The following is a 24,427-nucleotide window of genomic DNA, read 5'->3' on the forward strand; positions in this document are numbered from 1 at the left end:
TCCAACACCCAAAATTTGAGATCTGGATTTTGTTGTCGGAAATTCCGATCGTGTGTACACAATTCCAACGCACAAAGTTCTACGCATGCTCGGAATCAAGCAGAAGAGCCGCACTGGCTATTGAACTTCAATTTTCTCGGCTCATCATATTTCACCATGTTCTTGATGTTCAGAATTTCCAACAACATTGTGTGACCGTGTGTATGCAAGACAAGTTTGAGCCAACCTCTGTCCAAAAAAAAATCCCATGGATTTTGTTGTCGAAATGTCCAATCAATGTCCGATCGTGTGTACGTGGCATAATGGGGCCACTTGATGTAAAGGGGCACCAGATGTATAGGGGCACTCTGATTGGAATACCAGATGTAAAGGGGGCACCCTGATGGGAACATTGGATGTATAGGGGCACTCTGATGGGGACATCTGATGTAAGCAGGGGACACTGATACAGACACCTTATGCAAGGGGGCGCTCTGATGGGGACGCTATGTAAGCTGCCACTCTCATAGGGATATTTGATGTAAAGCGGAACTCTAATGGGGACATTTGATGTAAGGAGGCACTCTGATGGGGACATGTTATGTAAATATATACACTGATGGGGACACCTGAAATAAGGGATGGGCGCTAAAAGGGACACCTGATGTAAGGGGCACCAAATATAAGGGGGGACACCAGATGTATAGGGGCACTATGGTGGGGTCCCCTGATGTAAGGGGGCACTGTGATGGGGCCACTTGATGTAAGAGGGCACTCAGTTGGGAGCACCGGATGTAAGAAGCCACTCTGTTAGGAATACCAGTTGTAAGGGGGCACCCCGATACCCTGATATGAACAACTGTTGTAAGCGGGCAATCCGATGGGAACAATGGATGTATAGGGGCACTATAATGGGGACACCTGATGTAAGGGGGCACTGTGATGGGGACACCTGATGTAAGGGGACACTGTGATGGGGACACCTGATGTAAGGGGACACTGTGATGGGGACACCTGATGTAAGGGGACACTGTGATGGGGACACCTGATGTAAGGGGACACTGTGATGGGGACACCTGATGTAAGGGGGCACTGTGATGGGGACACCTGATGTAAGGGGACACTGTGATGGGGACACCTGATGTAAGGGGACACTGTGATGGGGACACCTGATGTAAGGGGACACTGTGATGGGGACACCTGATGTAAGGGGGCACTGTGATGGGGACACCTGATGTAAGCGGACACTGTGATGGGGACACCTGATGTAAGGGGACACTGTGATGGGGACACCTGTTGTAAGGGGACACTGTGATGGGGACAATATGATGGGGACACCTGATGTAAGGGGACACTGTGATGGGGACACCTGATGTAAGGGGACACTGTGATGGGGACAATATGATGGGGACACCTGATGTAAGGGGACACTGTGATGGGGACACCTGTTGTAAGGGGACACTGTGATGGGGACAATATGATGGGGACACCTGATGTTGCCATTTTGTATAAGTAACACAGCATAAGGGTTCAAGCGGACGTGGTTCAAACATGCTGTGTTAAGATCTGCACAGCGTATCATTTTTCACGGATCTGAGCACAATGATATTTTATATAAATGTATTTGATGATCAAAAATAAAACCCGATTGTAAAGGAGAGCCGCATCCATCAGTTGTGGTTCGGTCGGGTGACAGGCTGCTGTGCGGAGTATCATTGGAATGTACACACTGGGATACAATGTAACAAGTCGGGACGTCAGCGATGAGAGAAGAGGGCGGGGCTGGATGCTCTGTACATAGGGGATGGGGGATACAATGTAACAAGCTGGGAGGCGTGGCGATGAGGGGAGAGGGCGGGGCTGGATGCAGCTCGGATGGCTGTCCGCACATAGGATGGGCTGAGCTGTGGCCGCACTGCTGCTGCTGTCTATGAATAGTTAACATTGGAGGGGAGCGGACACGTTCACCGTGGGGGAGTAGCCGGGCTCGGAGCAGTAACATCATAGCACATTCCTGGCTTAGTTGGCTGCCAGCATCTGATTAGAAGCATACAGTATCCAAGGAGCTGTGAGTGGCTGAGCTCAGCTGGTCTAAGCAGGAGAAGGAGGAGGACGCAGAGGAAGCCTGCACACCACTGACAGCTCCACACTTCTCTGCAGAACCTCCAACTGGTGAGTACAATCCTCCCCTTCTATCAGGACCCCCATCCTCCCCTTCTATCAGGACCCCCATCCTCCGCTTCTATCAGGACCCCCATCCTCCCCTTCTATCAGGACCCCCATCCTCCCCTTCTATCAGGACCCCCATCCTCCCCTTCTATCAGGACCCCCATCCTCCCCTTCTATCAGGACCCCCATCCTCCGCTTCTATCAGGACCCCCATCCTCCCCTTCTATCAGGACCCCCATCCTCCCCTTCTATCAGGACCCCCATCCTCCGCTTCTATCAGGACCCCCATCCTCCCCTCCTATCAGGACCCCAATCGTCCCCTTCTATCAGGACCCCAATTGTCCCCTTCTATCAGGACCCCCATCCCCCCCTTCTATCAGGACCCCCATCCTCCCCTTCTATCAGGACCCCCATCCTCCCCTTCTATCAGGACCCCAAACCTCCCCTTCTATCAGGACCCTAGCCCACCCTGACCTGGCTGCAGGACATAGCGGATGGATGCTTGCAGCAGGGGGACCCAAGGTGACCATAGGGATGGGATGGTGGTCACTAGATCTGACCACCTGGCAGTCATACATACACATTAGCACCATGGTATCGCATGTCGGTGCTCTCATGGGGCCAGCCAGGAATTTGGATGCTCACGTTAGTGCACAGAACCCCCCCACTTTGGTCATGGATTGTGTGACACTCATCTCATGTCTATTGGCACCTACAAGGCAAGCTGCAGATTGGAAAAATAAATAAAAAAATGGGAGAAAAAACAACCCATCCGGTGGGCACCTTTCGCAAGATCAGCAATCACATCTAGCGATAAATATCAATCTTCCCCATCCACATGCTGTAGGTGCAGAAATAGTGCACCAGGGAAGGGAGGTTGTGAACACCAATCTTTGTTTGGTAATTAGTTAACATTTTATCGCACCAAATATAATCATTTTCTGTATGAAATATATCAGTTACATTTCAATGCATACATTGCGATTATTTGCTTGCTAACAATTTTGGTGAGTCTGCCATGAATTCAGCATTTCATGTCATTACTTCTTTGTTTAAAAGTTGTAAATTGAAGATTTAAGGAAAAAAAGGATAACTGTGATTGGCTACTTGAAAATACTTTTGTGATGATTTCTTTGATACTATAGGAGTGAAAATCCGTATAAACCCCAGAAACAACCCTTGTAACAGCCATTCTCAAGGTTGCTAGGGGATCCTTGAGCTGTGGCTGATTGACCTCCCATCTGATGGGGTCTGCATAGTTTCAGGGCCAATGCCGCTTGGCAGAGCTAACAGCATGTTCCCAATGGCCATTTTAACTATCTGCAAGGCACCACTGTAGGGTATTCTCCGTGCTGACCACCTCTGTAGGAAAGTGTTCTTCCGACTGACCACTGTTGTAAAGGGCATTCCTCCCACTGACCTCCAATGTAAGGGGCATTCTTCCCACTGACCTCCAATGTAAGGGGCATTCTTCCCACTGACCTCCAATGTAAGGGGCATTCTTCCCACTGAACACCATTGTAAGGGGCATTCTTCCCACTGACCTCCAATGTAAGGGGCATTCTTCCCACTGACCTCCAATGTCAGGGGCATTCTTCCCACTGACCTCCAATGTCAGGGGTATTCTTCCCACTGACCTCCAATGTCAGGGGTATTCTTCCCACTGACCTCCAATGTCAGGGACATTCTTCCCACTGACCTCCAATGTCAGGGGTATTCTTCCCACTGACCTCCAATGTCAGGGGTATTCTTCCCACTGACCTCCAATGTCAGGGACATTCTTCCCACTGACCTCCAATGCCAGGGGCATTCTTCCTACTGATCTCCAATGTAAGGGACATTCTTCCCTCTGACCGCCAACGTAAGGGCATTATTCCCACTGACTGCCAACATAAGGGGCATTCTTCCCACTGACTGCCAACATAAGGGGCATTCTTCCCACTGACTGCCAACATAAGGGGCATTCTTCCCACTGACTGCCAACATAAGGGGCATTCTTCCCACTGACTGCCAACATAAGGGGCATTCTTCCCACTGACTGCCAACATAAGGGGCATTCTTCCCACTGACTGCCAACATAAGGGGCATTCTTCCCACTGACTGCCAACATAAGGGGCATTCTTCCCACTGACTGCCAACATAAGGGGCATTCTTCCCACTGACTGCCAACATAAGGGGCATTCTTCCCACTGACTGCCAACATAAGGGGCATTCTTCCCACTGACTGCCAACATAAGGGGCATTCTTCCCACTGACTGCCAACATAAGGGGCATTCTTCCCACTGACTGCCAACATAAGGGGCATTCTTCCCACTGACTGCCAACATAAGGGGCATTCTTCCCACTGACTGCCAACATAAGGGGCATTCTTCCCACTGACCGCCAACATAAGGGGCATTCTTCCCACTGACCGCCAACATAAGGGGCATTCTTCCCACTGACCGCCAACATAAGGGGCATTCTTCCCACTGACCGCCAACATAAGGGGTATTCTTCCCACTGACCTCCCAATGTAAGGGGCGTTCTTCCCACTGACCTCCAATGTAAGGGATGGTCCTCCCACTGTCCTCCAATGTAAGGGGTGTTCTTCCCAATGACCGGCACTGTAAGGGACATTCTTCCCACTGACCTCCAATGTAAGAGCCATTTTTCCCACTAACCTCCAATGTAAGGGGTGTTTTTCCCAATGGCCTCCAATGTAAGGACATTCTTCCCAATGACCTCCAATGTAAGGGGTGTTCTTCCCAATGACCGGCATTGTAAGGGACATTCTTCCTACTGACCTCCAAAGTAACGGATGGTCCTCCCACTGACCTCTGATGTGAGGGACATTGATGAATTGGTTTACGCAGGGGATCCCCAAAGAAAATTTTATAAGGGTTTCTTTGGGGTAAAAAGTTGAGGAAGGCTAATTTTACACTGAGTTTTGTGGTCCTCATTAGTATGTCCAATGGTTTGGGTTAGTCCAGGTTTGATTAGGTATAATATATACATTAAAGGGAGTCTTGAGCAGATAAGTGTATGTTTACTCCTTCCTAAGGAGTTCTTGTTTTCACCGAGTGTCACTTCAGAATGCTTGGCATTATATGCATGAAACCCCACACTATCTGGATACTGCCAGGCTCATGGATGTCTTCTCTCTTGGCAGAATAGCTTGGAATGAGTTGTCCAATCAAGACCTGATGACACCGGCAATATAGCGGTGCTGTAGAAATAACAAGCATGTGAATGGTGGACTGTTTCTGTGACCGATTTAGAATTCTTTCTGTGATTTTCCTCTGCACATGTCTATTGCAGTCAAATGTCTACTGACCTGTGCAGAAAAATTGCTGTAATTTCAACACTTCCATAACTAGTCACTCCTCCAGTGCTTCAACCATCGGCATGTCTATGGGGCACTGACTAACACCATTATTACGGCATTTCCATTTGAAGGATAGGTCCCTTCATTGTAAAAAACACATTTGGAAAAATATTTTTCTTAACTCTAATGTTCTACTATCAGAAATTATTATTATTGTTATTATTATCATACAGGATTTAAATAGTTCCAACAGTTTTTACATAGCACTTTACAATATAAAAGGAGACAATACAATTACAATACGATAAAATACAAGAGGATTAAGAGGGCCCTGCTCAGAAGAATTTATAATCTAATAGGAATGCAAAGAAAAGGTAGAAAGAACATGTTTAAAGCAGATATCCAAAAATAACAAGATTCTAATAAGCAGCCAATTAGAAGGTAAATAACAAAACTAGCTTTTGCAGCAATATTCACCTTCAATCCAGAGATTTTCCCCGCAGTACTATTTCTCTGCCACTAGTTGTTTGCATTCTGATGGCCAGCATTATTCAACCCAATTCCTCTAAGCCTAGGTTATCCTAAACCCACCACAATCTCTTTGTCACTCTGTTCTCTCCAGCTACCAGCATGCTCCTTGTCAACACCTGAATTGATTGGCTCCTTGTACAGCTTTTTATTTGCACGGTACAGCCTTGCTTTAAAGAGGCGGATACAAGGTCAAATTCAAGTACTTACACTGCTTGCATTTAAAAATGCATTTATTGATGTAGTAATGGTTGCAGAGCTTTAATGCATTGGGGGTTATTTACTAAAACTGGAGAGTGCAAAATCTGGCGCAGCTCTGTATAGAAACCAATCAGCTTCCAGTTGTATCGCCAAAGCCTAATTGAACAAGCTGAAGTTAGAAGCTGATTGGCTACTCTGCACAGCTGTGCCACATTCTGAGTTCACCAGATTTAGTAACTCCCCGCCCCATTGTCTTTTATGTCTGCTTAAAGTGGTTGTAAACCCTTACAAACCACTTTGACCTACAGGTAAACCTAGATTAAGGATTACCTGTAGGTTCAAGAAATATCTCCTAAACCTACATGGTTTAGGAGATATTTACAAAAAGACAGGCAACGCTGTCTACAGCGCATGCTCCGTAGACAACGGCGATATGCAGTTAGTGGCGGCTCCCGTGCGCATATGTGGGAGTGACATCATCGCTGCTCCGGCGCTGTGAGTGGCCGGAGTAGCGATACCCGGAAGAAGATGGACGCTCCGTGCTACAGGGGACAGTGGTGACATCGCTGGCTCCTGTGTCAGGCAAGTGACACATAATGGACTACTATGTGATGCACAGTAGCCCATTATTACCTTTGCAGGGAGACAAAGAGGAAGTAAACCCATCAGGTTTTACTTCCTCTTTAAAGCCGTTGTAAACCCTATAAAAAATAAAATAAATACGATAACAAAAAAACCTATAAGACAAAGACATATTAACCTAGTATGCGCCGCATACTCGCTCATTATAAAATACTTACCTTAGAACGAAGCCCCCGCAGCGGCACCCGGTCACCGCTCAGAAAGCTGACATCTTCCTTCGGCGTTACTTCCGGATTCGCAGGCTCCGGCGCTGTGAGTGTCCGAAATCATGATGGCGTCACTCCAGCGGCCCTCGGTTCCGGCAAGAAGCTCTGAAGTTCCGGCATAATACGCCGGACCTTCAGAGCGCATGCGCCGCTGACGTCAGAGTGAATATCTCCTAAACTGTGTACGGTTAGGAGATATTAATTTTACCTACCGGTAAGCCTCATTATAACCTTCCCTGTAGGTAAAAATCACAAAGCGGGGTTTACTACTGCTTTAAAATTTAGCTTTAAAAGTGTTTCTAAAGGCAAGATTATTTTTTGTTTTGTTTTACAAAAATAACAAACATGTTATACTTACCTGCTCTGTGTAAGGGCCGGTTCACACAGCGAGGCCTGCGGGGAGCTCAGCGGCGACTTGCAGAGGACTTCTGTATAGAAGTCAATGCAAGTCGCCCCCGAAGTCGCCCCGAAGTAGTACAGGAACCTTTTTTCTGAGTCGGAGCGACTCGAGTCGCTCCTCTCAGAACGGTTCCATAGTACAGAACGGGGGCGACTTGCGGGAGCGAGGCGAGGCGAGCCGTGTCGCCTCGCCTCGCCTCGCTGTGTGAACCGGCCCTAATGGTTTTGCACAGAGCAGCCAGGATCATCTTCTTCTCGGGTGCCCTCTTGACTGTCCTGGCTCCCCTCTCCCTGCTGAGCGCACCAAATAGCAAGCCTCTATTCCTGATAACAGAGGGAATGTGATCATTTAAAAAAGGGGAAAAAAGGTATTTAGAATGTTTTCTTTATATCTCTAAAAAAATTTTTTACTTTTTTAATTTCTATTTTAAATGGAATAGGTTGCTTTACAAGGTGATTGTTTATGATCACTTTAATGGACATTATCTATTCACACACAACTACTTCGCCTCACCCCCTGCTCTCTTTTCATTGGCTCACTGGCTGTGATTGACAGCAGCAGAAGCCAATGGTTCCAGCTGCTGTGTGTGCTGTTCTGATGCACATCACTGGATCAAGATGGGGCTCAGGTATGTATACAGGGGGGATCTGCACCCAGAAGATATTTTAATCTTAAAGCAGAGTTCCACCCTGAACTTTTTTTTTATAATTAGACTCCTCTAAACCTATAAAAAAATTTGGAGGACATTTTTTTTTTATAGTTACCAGAATCGCCCTGTTGCTATGTAGTCCTCATAATCTACTACTTAGTGGTCCGCGGAGCTCTTCGTCACCTCCTCCCTCGCCTGTGCTCCTGGGAAATGATGTGTCATCATTTCCCGGGAGATCAAAAATTGCGTTATTTCCTGACAGGAAATGAGGCGATATAGGGCGGATCACAGCGCAGAGATGTAATTATCTATGTTGCCATAACAACAGCGGCGGGACCTTCCTCCTTCGCCTCCCGTTGTTATGGCAACTTTAGAAACAATCGGCGCTATGGCCACCGGTGAATCGCGCATGTTTACCCAGCATGCACCTCTCCGAAGCTTATCCAGGAAGAGACATTGATTGGGCTTCACATGCCCACAATCATGATGGACACGGCCACAACAGGAGGGAGAAAATTGTAAATAATAAATGTATATTTTAGAAAGCGCCATCATTTACAATGTATGTATAATCATTTTTTTAATTAAAAAATTAATAATGCTCAGATCAATAAAACAAAAAAAAGAAAATATATATATATTTGACCGGAACTCAGCTTTAATACATTAGGGTGAAAAACCTTGAGCCTTTAGAACCACTTTAATGGCATTTAAAATTGTACATGTTTCCTATTATACCCAACCTTACTTTTAGTTCTGGACCCCTGCAGGGATATAGCTGTATAGTAATAGGTCCGACTTATTATTATTATTTATTGTTGTTGCTATTATTATTATTATTATTATTATAAATATTATTATACAGGCTTTATATAGTGGAAACAGTTTGTGCAAGGCTTGACAAAATAAAGGGAGACATTACAGTTACAATTCATTTCAAATGAGTCAATAATCGCCTTTTTAAGATGTTAAAATAAATACAAACAAGACCCCCAACGGGCACAAGTAAATGTCGAATTTTAAATAGAATATAATTCTATTGTATGTACAGTCAATAGGAAGGGGAAACCTTTTTTTTTCTTTTTATATCACAATTCGCCATCATTCACATTCAGTCATAATGACGTCAAAGTAAATGTGACACAACTGGCATACTCTTCATCATATTCAGCCCATCCGGGTCTCGGCTGCTGCAGTTCTCTTCTCTCCCTTTATTGCTTCCAAAATAATCCCTCCTTCCCAGTGTTCACACAAAGCCCCTTTTTTCCTCCCCTATACTAATCCATCGGTCGGTGCATTCCAGGTCCTGGCTCTGGGAGGAGTTGGGGGGGGGGGGGGGGGTGTTCTTGATTGTGTTATGCAGACTGTTGGATGTAGTTGGCAATCTGACCTGGATCATTCATATTTCTGGTTTCTGCCACCATGACCAGCCAAGGTCCTTGCTGCAGTCCTGCTGCCTTTGTTTCATCCGTCTTGTGCTATGAAGCTGAAAAGATATTCAATGCATTATTTCCAAAACACGCGTTGGTCACGGCACATAATTGCTTTGTCAGATTGGCACTGAGCTTTGATTAGATATTTTTATTAACATGAAATAGGAGGAATGGTTGGGGTTGTCGCTGTTTTCATTGTAGGATTGTTATTATAATGTCATATCTTGTATATGGGGTTGACTGTAGCATGAGATAGCTGTATGCTCCTCTATGATGTATGAGAATGGCAGTGCTGACGGTATGTTCCTGTGCATGGGGAATACGGGGGTCTGGCTGCTGGCTCCAACAATGCACGCTATTCTGGGAGTGGACTATTCATATTAAAGAAATGTGCTAAGCTTTTGGCATAATAAGATCTGGTATTTATTGTGATTGTATTTAGTTGCATGTTGTTTAAGGTTGAGGAAAGGAAAATTTCTCCCTTGCAGTGAGACAACCCCCACCTTCCCCACACTGCAAGGGCTGGATAAATCCCAGGTAGCTAATGCTCCTTACAAAATCACAGCTGGTGCCTAACTTTTGAGGTTTTCTCCTGTTGTTTTCAATGAGCAAAATCCAGAAGTTGTTAGGGGTTCCTTGAGCTGTGGCTGATTGACCTCCCATCTGATGGAGCCTGCATAGTTCCAGTGCCAAGGCCACTTGGCAGAGCCAACAGCATAAGGCTAATGACCTTTTTAACTGTCTGTAAGGCACCACCCTAAGAGCAATCTTCCCACCAATGCAAGGGGGCATTGTTCCCACTGATCACCCGTGTAAGGGGGAATTCTTTTCATTGACCACCACATAAGGGACGCTCTTCTCACTGACCACCTATGTAAGGGACATTTCTCCCACTGGCCACCGAAGCAAGTAAGAGAAATCTTTCCACTGACCACCAATTAAGGAGCATTCTTCCTACTGATCACCCATGTAAGGGGCATTCTTACCAATGATAACCGATGTTACATAGTAGGTGAGGTTGAAAAAAGACACAAGTCCATCAAGTCCAACCTATGTGTGTGATTATATGTCTGTATTACATTGTATATCCCTGTATGTTGTGGTGGTTTAGGTGCTTATCTAATAGTTTTTAGAAATTATCGATGATCCCTGCTGAAATCATTGCTTGTAGAAGAGAATTCCACATCCTTACCACTCATACAGTAAAGAGCCCTCTACGCAGTTTAAAGTTTAAACCGCTTTTCATCTAAATTTAGTGGTTGGCCGCATGTCTTTTTATGTTCCCTTGCACGCAAATGTTTTATCTCTATTGTGGGGTCAGCAGTACGGTATTTGTTCATTAAAATCATATCCCCTCTCAAGCGTCTCTTCGCCAAAGAGAATAAATTCAGTGCTCGCAAACTTTCCTTCTAACTAAAGTCCTTCCGTCCCTAATTCGCTTTTCTCTGGACCCTCTCCAGTTCCAGCTCATCCTTCCTGAGGACTGGAGTCCAGAACTGGACAGCATACTCCAGGTGCGGCTGGACCAGAGTCTTGTAGAGTAGGGTGCATTCCTCCCACTGACAACCACTGTAGGGTGCATTCCTCCCACTGACGACCACTGTAGGGGGCATTCCTCCCACTGACGACCACTGTAGGGTGCATTCCTCCCACTGACGACCACTGTAGGGTGCATTCCTCCCACTGACGACCACTGTAGGGTGCATTCCTCCCACTGACGACCACTGTAGGGTGCATTCCTCCCACTGACGACCCCTGTAAGGGGCATTCCTCCCACTGACGACCACTGTAGGGTGCATTCCTCCCACTGACGACCACTGTAGGATGCATTCCTCCCACTGACGACCACTGTAGGGTGCATTCCTCCCACTGACGACCACTGTAGGGTGTATTCCTCCCACTGACGACCACTGTAGGGTGTATTCCTCCCACTGACGACCACTGTAGGGGGCATTCCTCCCACTGACGACCACTGTAGGGGGCATTCCTCCCACTGACGACCACTGTAGGGGGCATTCCTCCCACTGACGACCACTGTAGGGGGCATTCCTCCCACTGACGACCACTGTAGGGGGCATTCCTCCCACTGACGACCACTGTAGGGGGCATTCCTCCCACTGACGACCACTGTAGGGGGCATTCCTCCCACTGACGACCACTGTAGGGGGCATTCCTCCCACTGACGACCACTGTAGGGGGCATTCCTCCCACTGACGACCACTGTAGGGGGCATTCCTCCCACTGACGACCACTGTAGGGGGCATTCCTCCCACTGACGACCACTGTAGGGGGCATTCCTCCCACTGACGACCACTGTAGGGGGCATTCCTCCCACTGACGACCACTGTAGGGGGCATTCCTCCCACTGACGACCACTGTAGGGGGCATTCCTCCCACTGACGACCACTGTAGGGGGCTTTCCTCCCACTGACGACCACTGTAGGGGGCATTCCTCCCACTGACGACCATTCCTAACACTGACGACCACTGTAAGGGGCATTATTCTCACTGACCACTGAAGCAAAACGCAATAGCAACATCCAGAGGTTGCTAGGGGTTCCTAGAGCTGTGGCTGATTGACCTCCCATCTGATGGAACCTGCATGGTTTCAGTGTCACTACCACTTGGCAGAGCCAACAGCATAAGGCTAATGAACATTTTAACTGTCTGTAAGGCACCATTGTAAGAGCAATCTTCCAACCAACCACCAATGCAGGGGGGCATTGTTCCCACTGATCACCAGTGTAAGGGAGAAATCTTTTCACTGACCACCACTTAAGGAGCATTCTTCCTACTGATCACCGATGCAAGGGACATTCTTCCCACTGATGACAAATGTAAGGAGCATTCTTCTCACTGACCACCAAAGCAAGACACAATAGCAACATCCAGAGGTTGTTAGGGGTTCCTTGAGCTGTGGCTGATTGACCCCCCCATCTGACAGAACCTGCATAGTTGCAGAGCTAGCAGCATAAGGCTGATGACTTTTTTTTAACTGTCTAAGGCACCACTGTAAGAGAAATCTTCCCACTGACCACCATTATAAGGGGACAATCTTCCCAATGGCCACCAATGTAAGGGGGCATACTTTCCACTGACCACCCATGTAAGGAGCATTCTTCTCAATGACCACCAATGTAAGGGGGTATTATTTCCACTGACAACCACCTATGGAGCATTCTTACTACTGATCACCAATGCAAAGGACATTTTTCCCACTGATGACCAATGTGAACATCATTCTTCTCACTGACCACCACTGTAAGGAGCATTCTGCCCACTGACTGTCAATGCAAGGGGCATTTTTCCCACTGACCACCAAAGCAAGATGCAATAGCAACATCCAGACGTTGCTAGGGTTTCCTTGAGATGTGGCTGATTGACCTCCCATCTGAAGGAACCTGCATAGTTCCAGTGCCAATGCCAATTAGTAGAGCCAACAGCATAAGGCACCGTAAGGGCATTCTTTCCAGTGACCATAATTGTAAAGGCATTCTTCCCACTGACCACCAATGCAAGGAGCATTCTTCCCATTGATTACCAATTTTGAGGGGCACTCCTCCTACTGGCAATCGAGGTAAGGGGCATTTTTTTCTTTTTTACTGCAGACGGGACATAACAACATTGCATAGTCTGATTACATGACATTTCTTTACTTTATAACTACTTTAGTTTGACTTTAAGTTCCTCAGAGTCACACATCCAAAGCAAGCACACGGCAAATGAGTGTCAGCGAAATGTCAGAAATCCTCATGTCTATGCTTGTGCCAAGTATTGAAGTCAGTGCTTTAGCACATCAGCTAGGTGACTATTGACAGGTTTTCTTTAATTATAGGACACATCAGAAAGGAGCAAGCCATCGATTTGCACACCATTCTCTGCTGGCTGGTCAATAATTGACTGACAACCGAACGTCTGTCAAACAAAGGACTGTTACTAACTTTCGTGAAGCTCATTTGCAAACTGTGAGCGCTCAAGTTGGGTCATATTTTTTACCCAAGGCCTGAATTTCCTATTCTTCAGCAGAAAATGCGGGCATGGTTTTGTTCACAATATCTATGTGAAATATTTGACATTGTGGATATGGCATCCTTCTAGGTAGGTTGCTAGGATGATAGATATTTCTTTGTGGCTCCTCCTATAATCATTGTACAGCTATTGATTTCTCTTGACTGTTGCTTCCTCCTACATTCTGGAAGCTTCCAGAATATAGAGCACTGTGAGAATCAAATAGACACCTTGGATCTTTACTGTGCTACAGCCAGTACCTGTGGAGGTGTGCTCAGTAGATGGTAGGGAGGAACATAAATAGTCTGTGGTCTGGAACAGCCCTAGCTTTTGTCCTGCTAGAGAAGTTCCAGACTCAGGGGTTGCTGCCCCTTTGAGGCAGTTCTGCTGGAGTCTGCTGCTGTTCATTGAGGTCCCGGTTATAGCAGAGTTGGAGGGTCTATTCCTAATTACCTTTGGAGCAAACTCAGTGGTTTCATCCAGGAATCTAGTCTGGAGAACTCATTAAAGAGTGTCTGGTGGAGGCTAGAATGTGTATAGCCACCCTGGGAAATTGTGAGAACTGACCTGAGCTCAGGACCCTAATGATTGTGTTGCACTACTTTTGGGGTGGCAGAGGTAGCTCTTTCTGAGCTCCTATAGGGTCTCAATTCTGGCCTTCCCCTTTTTTTCTGGCTTAAGAACAGTTAAAAAAAAAAATTTGCCCAGTGAATTGTGTTGTCTTGTAACAAGTCAGTATTTTTGGAGTATCCCATACCAACGCAAACAACCTGGAACTTCTGCTTATTAGCTTCCTCCTCCCCTCCGGTTCCACATTTGGCATCCGTTGGGGGGGAGGGGTGAACGGGTACCTGTTTTTCACAGGTCCCTGTTCCCACTTCCAGGAGACGGCACTATGGGGCCGTCCCTCGAAAGTTCGGCCCCCCTCCTCCTTCCTCCGCTGCCGAGCCAATTAGAAAGCGCAGCGCAGGTCGCGCATGTGCAGCAGGGAACTGTCTGGGAGGCCGAAAGTCTTCACTGCTGGTTTCCCTTACTGGAGATGGCGGCGGCAGCACCTGACAGCCGATCCAATTATCGGCTGGGATGCTGACATTGCGGGGGTCCCTGGAAAGGTAAGTGTCCTAAAATTAAAAGTCAGCAGCTACATTATTTGAAGCTGCTGACTTTTATTTTTATTTTTTCCCAGACTGGAACATCACTTTACAGAAGCCAGAGTGAATGGACTGTTGACTGTGTGACTGATGCCCGCTGCACTGTTTGGTGAAGAACCAGATAAACTCTGCGCCTCCTGATTGGTAAATACAGAGGTATCTGGTCACGTGACCATACAATGAGGAAACATCACACACTGATGAGATCATCACTCTGCTCTCTCCTCCTGTCAGCAAGCTGCCAGTGTTAGATAGATAGTACTTTGCAACAATGTAGAATCTAAATGATAGATGGTACTGCTCTGTACCTCTTTTAGTCTCTGCAGAAAGGCAATATCTGTGTAAAATTCCGCTTTAAAACTGAAACATGCTCAAGACTGATATGCACAGACAGACCCCCTGAACAAACACTAAAAGGTAAAACTGCCCAAAAAAACTACCAAGCATCGCCATTTTATTCTCTATGGTCTCTGCTAAAAATTTAATATATAATGTTTGGGGGTTTTAAGTAATTTTCTAGCAAAAAAATATAGTGTTAAAAAAGGCTTTGGCACGAAGGTGTTAAAGTGGAAGTAAACACTTTATTTGCACTTGTACCTACAGGTAAGCCTTTTAATAAAGATTATTAGTAGGTACTGTGAATATCTCCTAAACCTGCACTGATTAGGAGATATTCACACTACATGCAGCCAGTGATGTCACTGGCACATGCACTCTGACGAGACGGCATACCCTTGCGGTCCCTTCAGAGCCCCGTGCCGCAGTCTGTGATACCCGCGAGCATGTGTGGAAGTGATGTCATCGCGGTGCGGCCAATCGGATGACCCGAGCACGCAAACCTGGAAGGAAGACCCGGTGAAGATGGAAGCCTTCTCAGCGGTGACAGCATGCTGCATTCTTAGATAAGTACTTCATAATGTGCTAGTATGAGATGCATACTAGCACATTATGCCTTTTACCTTGCAGGGTTTAGAAAAAAAATAAAAAATTGACTTGACTTTAGCTTTAATAAAGCCATATGAGATGAATATCATTCAGTCGCTTGTAGTACAATTCTAAGCTTAGGATATGCCATTGCCTTCCTCAGACCTGTTGAGGATTCTTTTTTATCTCTCAGCAGCGGAATGTATTTCTTGTCATTTTAAGCAATGATCATCTTCCCATGATCTGTGAAGACACAAGTGTCCTCCGGCTTTAACTGACGTACTTTTATTTTTCAACTGTGGAGTTTATAGTGGGAATGATAATATGCAGCTATGCAAACAATAAAATTGGTTTACGGTCCTGTACTTTATTAAAAAATATACATCATGTGTATATATAATATATATGAGGATAAGATTTCATAATGACATATGGCTTGTGAGACTTTTAATTAAGAAGATGCTTTGTAATATGTGAACTGAATGGATTTACATATGCTCCAGGCTTAATAGAGAGTGTATATCATAGGCCCTGTGTTGGTGATTCCCGGGCCTCTGATAACAGACTACACACTGCTGTACAATTAAAGCCTAATAGAGCATTCAGTGTAAATCAGCCAAATAGATTTCAGGTGCATTAAAATAAAAGGTGTTCAAAATCTAAAGTCCCAGGGGACATGGGATTACCTATCCATACACAGGAGTGAAGGGCCGTCTTTGCCCGCATAGGGTGCATAGGTGTTCTATGCATCCTCATGCAGGCAGTCCCATTCATGTCTATTAGGATGTAGAGGCTGCACGGACACAGCTGCTTGTCCCTATTTGGCAGTCATGCTATGGTCAGCATATTAGGAAGCTGGCGGTAATTGACCACTTGCCTACTGGGCACTTTGACCCCCTTCCTGCCCAGCCCAATTTTCAGCTTTCAGCACTGTTGTAGTTTGAATGACAATTGTGCAGTAATACAACACTGTACTCATATGAAATGTTGTATTTTTTTTTTTTTCATACAAATAGAGCTTTCTTTTGGTGGTATTTAATCACCACTGTTTTATTTTTATTTTTTGCTAAACATGAAAAGAAGGACCAATAATGGTGCAAAAAAAATGTTTTTTTTTGTTTCTGTTACGAAATTTTGCAAACGGGTAATTTTTATCTTTTACTGATGTGCGCTGATGAGGCTGCACTGATAGGCACTAATAGTCAGCACGGATGAGGCGGCACTAATAGGTAGCACTGATTGCCACTGATAGGCTGCACTGATGAGGCAGCAGTGGTGGGCACTGAGGAGGAGACACTGATATGCAGCACTAATGGGCACTGATAGGTGGCACTGATAGGCAGCACTGATAGGTGGCACTGATGGAAGCTGATTGGCAACTCTGATGGGCACTGCATGGTAGCTCTGATGGGAACAGATTGGCACTCTTTGCAGCACTGGTGGGCACAGTTTGGGCTGCACTGATCATCAGGACACTGATGATCAGTGCCCTGATGATCAGTGCACATGCCCCCTTTCACACTTGCCAGTCACCGGCTCTCTCCTCTCCTCAGGCTTTGACTGCCTGAGGAAAGGAATGCCGATAACTGGCAAGTGTGTTTACATCCTGTGATTGGACACAGCCAATCACATTGGCTCTTTACACCGATCAGTGATGTGCTGTGTCCTACGGCTATAGCTCACCACCTATTCGCCGCCCCGAGGGCACACATACATGGGCACCGGGTGCATGGATTTCAATGTTGTTGTTTTTTTTAGCACATGATCAGAGCCTGAGGTTCTAATTGGCTTATAAAAGGGTGGACTTGAGGCACAGAGCACTGGGCCCTGAGCCCACCCAGTTGAGGGACAGTAGAAAATTTAAATTCGCAAATTTCTTATTGTTTCTCCTCCTGGCCAATCAGGAAGTGGGTCGGGAGTTCTAAGAACCGATTGGCCAGGAGTTCTAAGACTTGTTTGATCGCGAGTCATAAGTCCTGATTGGCAGGGAGGAGAAGCAACCGCTGGAACTAGGGAGGAGACACGGGGGGGTCCGCAAAGCCGTGACCTGGATGGGCTGGCGGGTGGCCCCCCCCAAGAAACTTGAGCACCAGCAATGAAAAACAGTATAGTAAGGCCCCTTTCACATTGGCACTATGATCAGGTCCGTCTGTCAGTTTTTCAGGCAGACCTGATCAGACACTCCATGCACCTCTATGGGTGGCGGATGTTAGCGGTGACATGTCCACTGACATCTGCCGTAATGTAATCTGATCCTGTCTGTGAAATCCAGATGGATGGAAACCCTATTTTCCATCCAGCTGGAGAATCGGATCAACGGATGAAAACAGACAATTGGTCCATTTTTATCCGATCTCCATAGAGGAGAGCGGGGCTCTGACAGGTCCGTCCCTGCACAGTGAGCGGAGACGGACCTTTCATCCGCCTGATCAGTGGATCGATCCCTGCTGAGCAAAGCGGAGTCACTACAAAGACAAGCCTGTGTGAATGGATCCTAAGGCCCCTTTCACACATGTGGACCGTTCATCTCATTGGTTCAGTCATGTCAAAATGGATGAAGTATTCATCAGGTTGTCATCAGTGCTCATCAGTTTTTTTACATCCACTACCAAGGCAAAAAACGATGAGAAACTGACCATTTTGTCAGTTTACATCTGTTTTTCAACCGATCTGTTTTTTTAACAGAAGAAAAGTAGAGCTTTGATCAGTTTCAAAAATGATGACGGATGCGGATGTAAACTGATGTAATAGATAATCCTCCATTTACATCCGTTTTTCCATAGAGATGCATTGATGTTCGTTTTTCATCCATCAACGGATGGATGAAAAACAAACAAACAGACGGCATGTGTGAAAGGGGTCTTACAATACAATACAGGAGGACAATACTTTAAGCCCTGCTTGTTAAACTCGTTAGGGCTTAAAGTAGTTGTAAACCCTTACAAACCACTTTGACCTACAGGTAAGCCTAGATTAAGCCTTGGACCTACAGGTTAAGATTAAGGCTTACCTGTAGGTCCAAGAAATATCTCCTAAACCTACACGGTTTAGGAGATATTTGCCAAAAGACAGGCACCGCTGTCAACGGCGATATGCCGTGAGTGCCGGCTCCCGTGCGCACACGCGGGAGTGACGTCATCGAGGCTTCGTCGAATGACAGCGGCGGAGCAGCGAGACCCACCGAGAAGATGGATGCTCCGGACTACAGGGGACAGCGGTGGCTTCGCTGGCTCCTGTGTCAGGTAAGTGACACATAATGGACTACTATGCGATGCATAGTAGTCCATTATGCTTTACCTTTGCAGGGAATCAAAGAGGGAGTAAACTCATCAGGGTTTACTTCCTCTTTAAACTCTAGAAGGGAGGGAGAGGCACACATTAAAATGGTTTTATAGTATATATGTAATGACCAGGGCACAGACCACAAGGAGCTCTTTACACATCCCCGATACCACCCTGATCCCTGTACTGATCCCTGTACTGATCCCTGTGCTGATCCCTGTGCTGATCCCGTTACGGATCCCTGTATTGATCCTAGTACTGATGCCAGTGCTGATCCCGGTACGGATCCCGGTACTGATGCCGGTACTGATCCCTCTTTGCTCAGGGAAGACTTGCAGATGCACGGTTTACAGTGTGGATCTTAAACAGCGCAGAATGACTCTTGTGGAGAATCCTGCAATCTCTATGTAATGCTCAGTCTGTAATCACATACACCCCCTGGGGCAATGTGAATTGGCCACATGATGACAGATACATGGCTCTAATGCCTCTATCCAATACAATTGTGACATTGTGCAGAGAGGTTGTGCAGCAAGTGACAGTCCCATGAAGTGCAGGGGACACTAATCTGACCGATGAGGGAGCAGTAATCTGGCATCTTCTTGTCTTTGCAGTGACCACCTTAATTGCTCCATTGTGGTGGGGTGATCAGATTTCACTATGGATGAATCCAATCGCATAACTTCACATCATTGAAATACTGCACATTCACTACACACGCATAGCTGCAACCTTACAGGTATTTCTATAGCACTAAAAATGCACTCAGCACTTTACTGTCACATCAGTCCCTGACCTCAAGAAGCTTAAAATCTAAAGTACCTATATCACAAAAGTGAGTACACCCCTCACATTTATGAACATATATTTTTATATCTTTTCATGTGACAACACTGAAGAAATGACACTTTGCTACAATGTAAAGTAGTGAGTGTACAGCTTGTATAACAGTGTAAATTTGCTGTCCCCTCAAAATAACTCAACACAGCCATTAATGTCTAAACCGCTGGCAACAAAAGTGAGTACACCCCTAAGTGAAAATGTCCAAATTGGGCACAAAGTGGGAATATTTTGTGTGGCCACCATTATTTTCCAGCACTGCCTTAACCCTCTTGGACATGAAGTTCCCCAGAGCTCCACAGGTTGCCACTAGAGTCCTCTTCCACTCCTTTACGGAGCTGGTGGATGTTAGAGAACTGGCGCTCCTCCATCTTGTGTTCCTCCACCTTCCATTTGAGGATGCTCCACAGATGTTCAATAGGGTTTAGGTCTGGAGACATGCTTGGCCAGTCCATTATCTTTCCCTTCAGCTTCTTTAGTATGGCAGTGGTCATCTTGGATGTGTGTTTGGGGTTGTTATCATGTTGGAATACTGCCCTGCGGCCCAGTCTCTGAAGGGAGGTTATCATGCTCTGCTTCAATATGTCCCAGTACATGTTGGCATTCATGGTTCCCTCAGTGAACTGTAGCTCCTCAGTGCCGGCAGCACTCATGCAGCCCCAGACCATGACACTCCCACCACCATGTTTGACTGTAGGCAAGACATACTTGTCTTTGTACTCCTCACCTGGTTGCCGCCACACACGCTTGACACCATCTGAACCAAATAAGTTTATCTTGGTCTCATCAGACCACAGGACATGGTTCCAGTAATTTATGTCCTTAGTCTGTTTGTCTTCAGCAAACTGTTTGCAGGCTTTCTTGTGCATCATCTTTAGAAGAGGCTTCCTTCTGGGACAACAGCCATGCAGACCAGTTTGATGCTGTGTGAGGCGTATGGTCTGACCACTGACAGGCTGACCCCCCCTTCAACCTCTCCAGAAATGCTGACAGCCCTCACACTATTTCCCAAAGGTAGCCTCTGGATATGACGCTGAGCACATGCACTCAACTTCTTTGGTCGACCATGGCGAAGCCTGTTCTGAGTGGAACCTGTCCTGTTAAACCGCTGTATGGTCTTGGGAAATCTTCTTATAGCCTAGGCCATCTTTATGTAGAGTAACAATTCTTTTTTTCAGATCCTCAGAGAGTTCTTTCCCATGAGATGCCATGTTGAACTTCCAGTGACCAGCATGAGAGAGTGGGAGCAATAACACCACATTTAACACACCTGCTCCCCATTCACACCTGAGACCTTGTAACACTAATGAGTCACATGACACTGGGGAGGGAAAATGGCTAATTAGACCCAATTTGGAAATTTTCACTTAGGGGTGTACGCACCTTTGTTGTCAGTGGTTTAGACATTAATAGCTGTGTGTTGCTTTATTTTGAGGGGACAACAAATTTACACTGTTATACAAGCTGTACACTCACTACTTTACATTGTAGCAAAGTGTAATTTCTTCAGTGTTGTCACATGAAAAGATAGAATAAAATATTTACAAAAATGTGAGGGGTGTACTCACTTTTGTGAGATATTGTACAACTTGAACCAATATAGAAAGGATTCAGTTAATCTACCCACATGACTTTGGCGCACAGGGAGGGAATGCAAACTCTGTACAGGGAGTGTCCTGGTTGCAGTGCAGACCTATGACCCCAGTGCTGCAATTGGAGTGCTAAACACTAATGCTGGATTTACACTAGTAGAATTTCAAACAAAAATGTGTATGGAAAATTGTACAAAATTTCTGAATACATTCCAATGTCGTTCAAAAGTGGTTCAAGAATTCAATTGCTTTTTACCACTTGCCTACAGGGCACGTTTACCCCCTTCCTGTCCAAGACAATTTTCAGCTTTCAGTGCTGTCGCAATTTGAATGACAATTGCGCGGTCATGCAACACTGTGCCCATATGACATTTAAAAAAAAAAAAAAAAATTCACACAAATAGAACTTTTGTTTGGTGGTTTTTAATCACCACTGTTTTTTTCTTTTTTGCTTAGCATAGAAAAAAGTTTTTTTAAAACAGGTAATGTTTCTACTTCAATGATGGGCACTGATAGGCGGCACAGGCACTGATGGCCACTGATAGGTGGCACTGATGGGCACTGAGATGTCACCGATGAGGAGGCACTTATGAGGCAGAATTGATAGGCAACACTGATGGGCACTGATAGGCGGCACTGATAAGTATTGATAGGTGACACTGATAGGTGACACTGATGGGGAGGCATTGATGGGCCCTGATTGGGAGCATGGATAAGCACTGATTGGCAGCACTGGTGGGGACTGCACCGATAATCAGGACAGTAATAATCAGTGCCCTGATTATCAATGTAGATGTCCCTTTCACACAAGCCAGTTATCGGCTCTCTTCTCCCCTTCTCACTCTGTCAGCGCGAAAAAAGGAAAGCCAATAACCGGCTTGTATTTACTTTGTGATCAGCTGTCATTGGACACAGAGGATCACATGATAAAGGGCTGCTTTGATTGGCCCTTTACCTCGATCTGTCATTAGCTGAATCTGAAGGACTCAGTGATCATAAAGCACGCCATGGGAAAACATCATATGACAGCCTCCCAGCAAAGTAAGCCCGCGCTGTAGCCGTCATTTGGCTATAGCATGGGTGTGAAGTGGTTAACATTTGATTTTGGAATGAACCAACTTTACCAAACGAAAACCACATACACTGTTAAATATTCATACATTCAAGAAAATACTTTCATCCTGCTCATTTGAATTTTCTTGTCATTGCGGTAGAAAATGAACCTCATAATTTGAAAAACTAACAAATTCTTAGAACAAAAAATGTTAAACAAAATTCTACTAATGTATACTCAACTTAAGGCATTGTGCTGCCCAAATTTAGATCCAATTCCCCATTCTATAGGTAAGCCCTTGCCAAAAATAACTACAACACAAAGCTACTTTGTCGGACGGGCAGGCCTGCAGGTTTATTGAATTTTACAGCAATTTAAAGTTGTTCTAAACATAGAAAATTGTTTACTTTAATGCATGCTCTACATTAAGGTAAAAAACCTTTTGTGTGCAGTTTCCCCCCTTAGCCCCCTCTCAGCGCCCTTTCACACTGCTCTGTAGCAAAATCGCAGTAAAAATGCATACCGTGATTTTGCTGTTTCAGATGCATTTCCTGTGCGTTTCTGGTGCGTTGTCTGCACCTGTGAAAAATGGACATGTCACTCAAAAATGCACCAAAAACACAAATCTCGAGTGCATTTTTACCACGATTTCTATTCATTTCAATGGGAAACTGCATTTTTGGTGTGTTTTTTTTAAAACCGTACCAAAGATGCAGCATGTAGGACTTTTCAAAATGCACCGCACCTTCAGCGCAGTGGTGTGCTTTTCTTGCAAAGTAAAAATGCAGGAAAACGTATGTGAAAAGGCCCTTAATCACGTCAGCCCCGGAAGATTTGGCTGCTGAATGACCGGGCGTTTTTCTTTTTTTGCAATTCGGCATTGTCGCTTTAACTGACAAGTGCGCGGTCGTGCGACGCTGCACCCAAACATCCTTTTTTTCCCACAAATAGAGCTTTCTTTTGGTGGTATTTGATCACCTTGCCGTTTTTTTATTTTTTGCGCTATAAACAAAAGAAGAACACCAATTTTGAAAAAAAACACAATAGAATTTGTTTTCTTTAAAAAAAAAAAAATTTCTCAGTTTAGGCCAATATATATTCTTCTACATATTTTTGGTAAAAAAATTGCAATAAGTGTATATTGATTGGTTTGCACAAAAGTTATAGCGTCTACCAAATAGGGGATAGTTTTATAGCATTTTTATTATTTTTTAGGACCATTGACATTTATACAGCGATCGGTGCTGTAAAAATGGCACTGGCAGGGAAGGAGTTAACGCTAGGGGGCGCTTGAGGGGTTAAATGTGTTCCCCGCTACGTGTTTTTAACTGAAGGGGGGGGGGGGGGCGGATCCTGGTTCTTAGTTATTAGGAGCACACAATCTGTCATTCCTCACAGAGAAGAACATGGATTTGTGTGTTTACACACACCTCCGTGTTCTGCCTCGTGCCGCGATCACTCGTGGCCAGCAGACGCGTGCCTGCTATCCCGTGCCTGCTATCCTGATCCCACGAGCCGAGGTATAGCTACAACTGCTTGCGGGATCGTGCCGACCTGCCGCATTAGAATGACGGCGGCTGGTCGGCAAGTGGTTAAACTTACCTTGATCCAGCGATCTCTCTATCTCTTCACTAGACAGAGAGGCAGCAGCAGGATGTGTAAGTGGGTGTGGCATGTGACATCACCACATTGACATTGACAGCTGAACAGCGGGACTGCACCGCTCATACCCCGCCTCTGTTTGTCTGAGGCACTTTTGTGATTTTATTGCAGTGCAAATCTTCTTTATACTTTAATAAAATCCTCCAAAACCCTTCTTGGCAATCACAAAGGTCAGATGTTTCTTGTAGTCGGCCACCAGGTTTTCACACATCTCTGGAGGGATTTTTCCCCACTCTTTGCAGATCCTCTCCAAGTCATTAAGGTTTCAAGGCTGATGTTTGGCACCTCGAAACTTCAGCTCCCTCTACATATTTTCTATGGGATTAAGGTCCGGAGATCTTAGGCCACTCCAGGACCTTAATGCGCTTTGTCTTGAGCCAATTCTTTGTTGCCTTGGCCGTGT

The 24,427-nt window shown here is 45.7% G+C and overlaps 1 protein-coding gene across 5 annotated transcripts in view; it reads left to right on the top strand.

Annotated features, from left to right (window-relative positions):
* Positions 1–1,852: 1,852 nt before the first annotated feature.
* DAB2 (DAB adaptor protein 2) overlaps positions 1,853–24,427 on the top strand; it is a 257,161-nt gene continuing 234,586 nt past the window's right edge. For 2 of the 5 annotated variants that reach the window (XM_077462816.1, XM_077462814.1), the window contains exon 1: positions 1,855–2,151. The gene's annotated coding sequence lies outside the window, so the exon portion shown is untranslated. Of the gene's footprint in view, positions 2,152–13,346; positions 13,610–24,427 lie in introns of all 5 variants that reach the window. The other 3 variants (XM_077462815.1, XR_013263963.1, XM_077462818.1) reach the window with 3 other exon arrangements.

This window comes from Lithobates pipiens, unplaced genomic scaffold (genome assembly GCF_037356315.1).
Source record: "Lithobates pipiens isolate NorthernLeopardFrog02 unplaced genomic scaffold, aLitPip1_a1.2 Scaffold_3, whole genome shotgun sequence".
NCBI classification, from domain to species: Eukaryota; Metazoa; Chordata; class Amphibia; order Anura; family Ranidae; genus Lithobates; species Lithobates pipiens.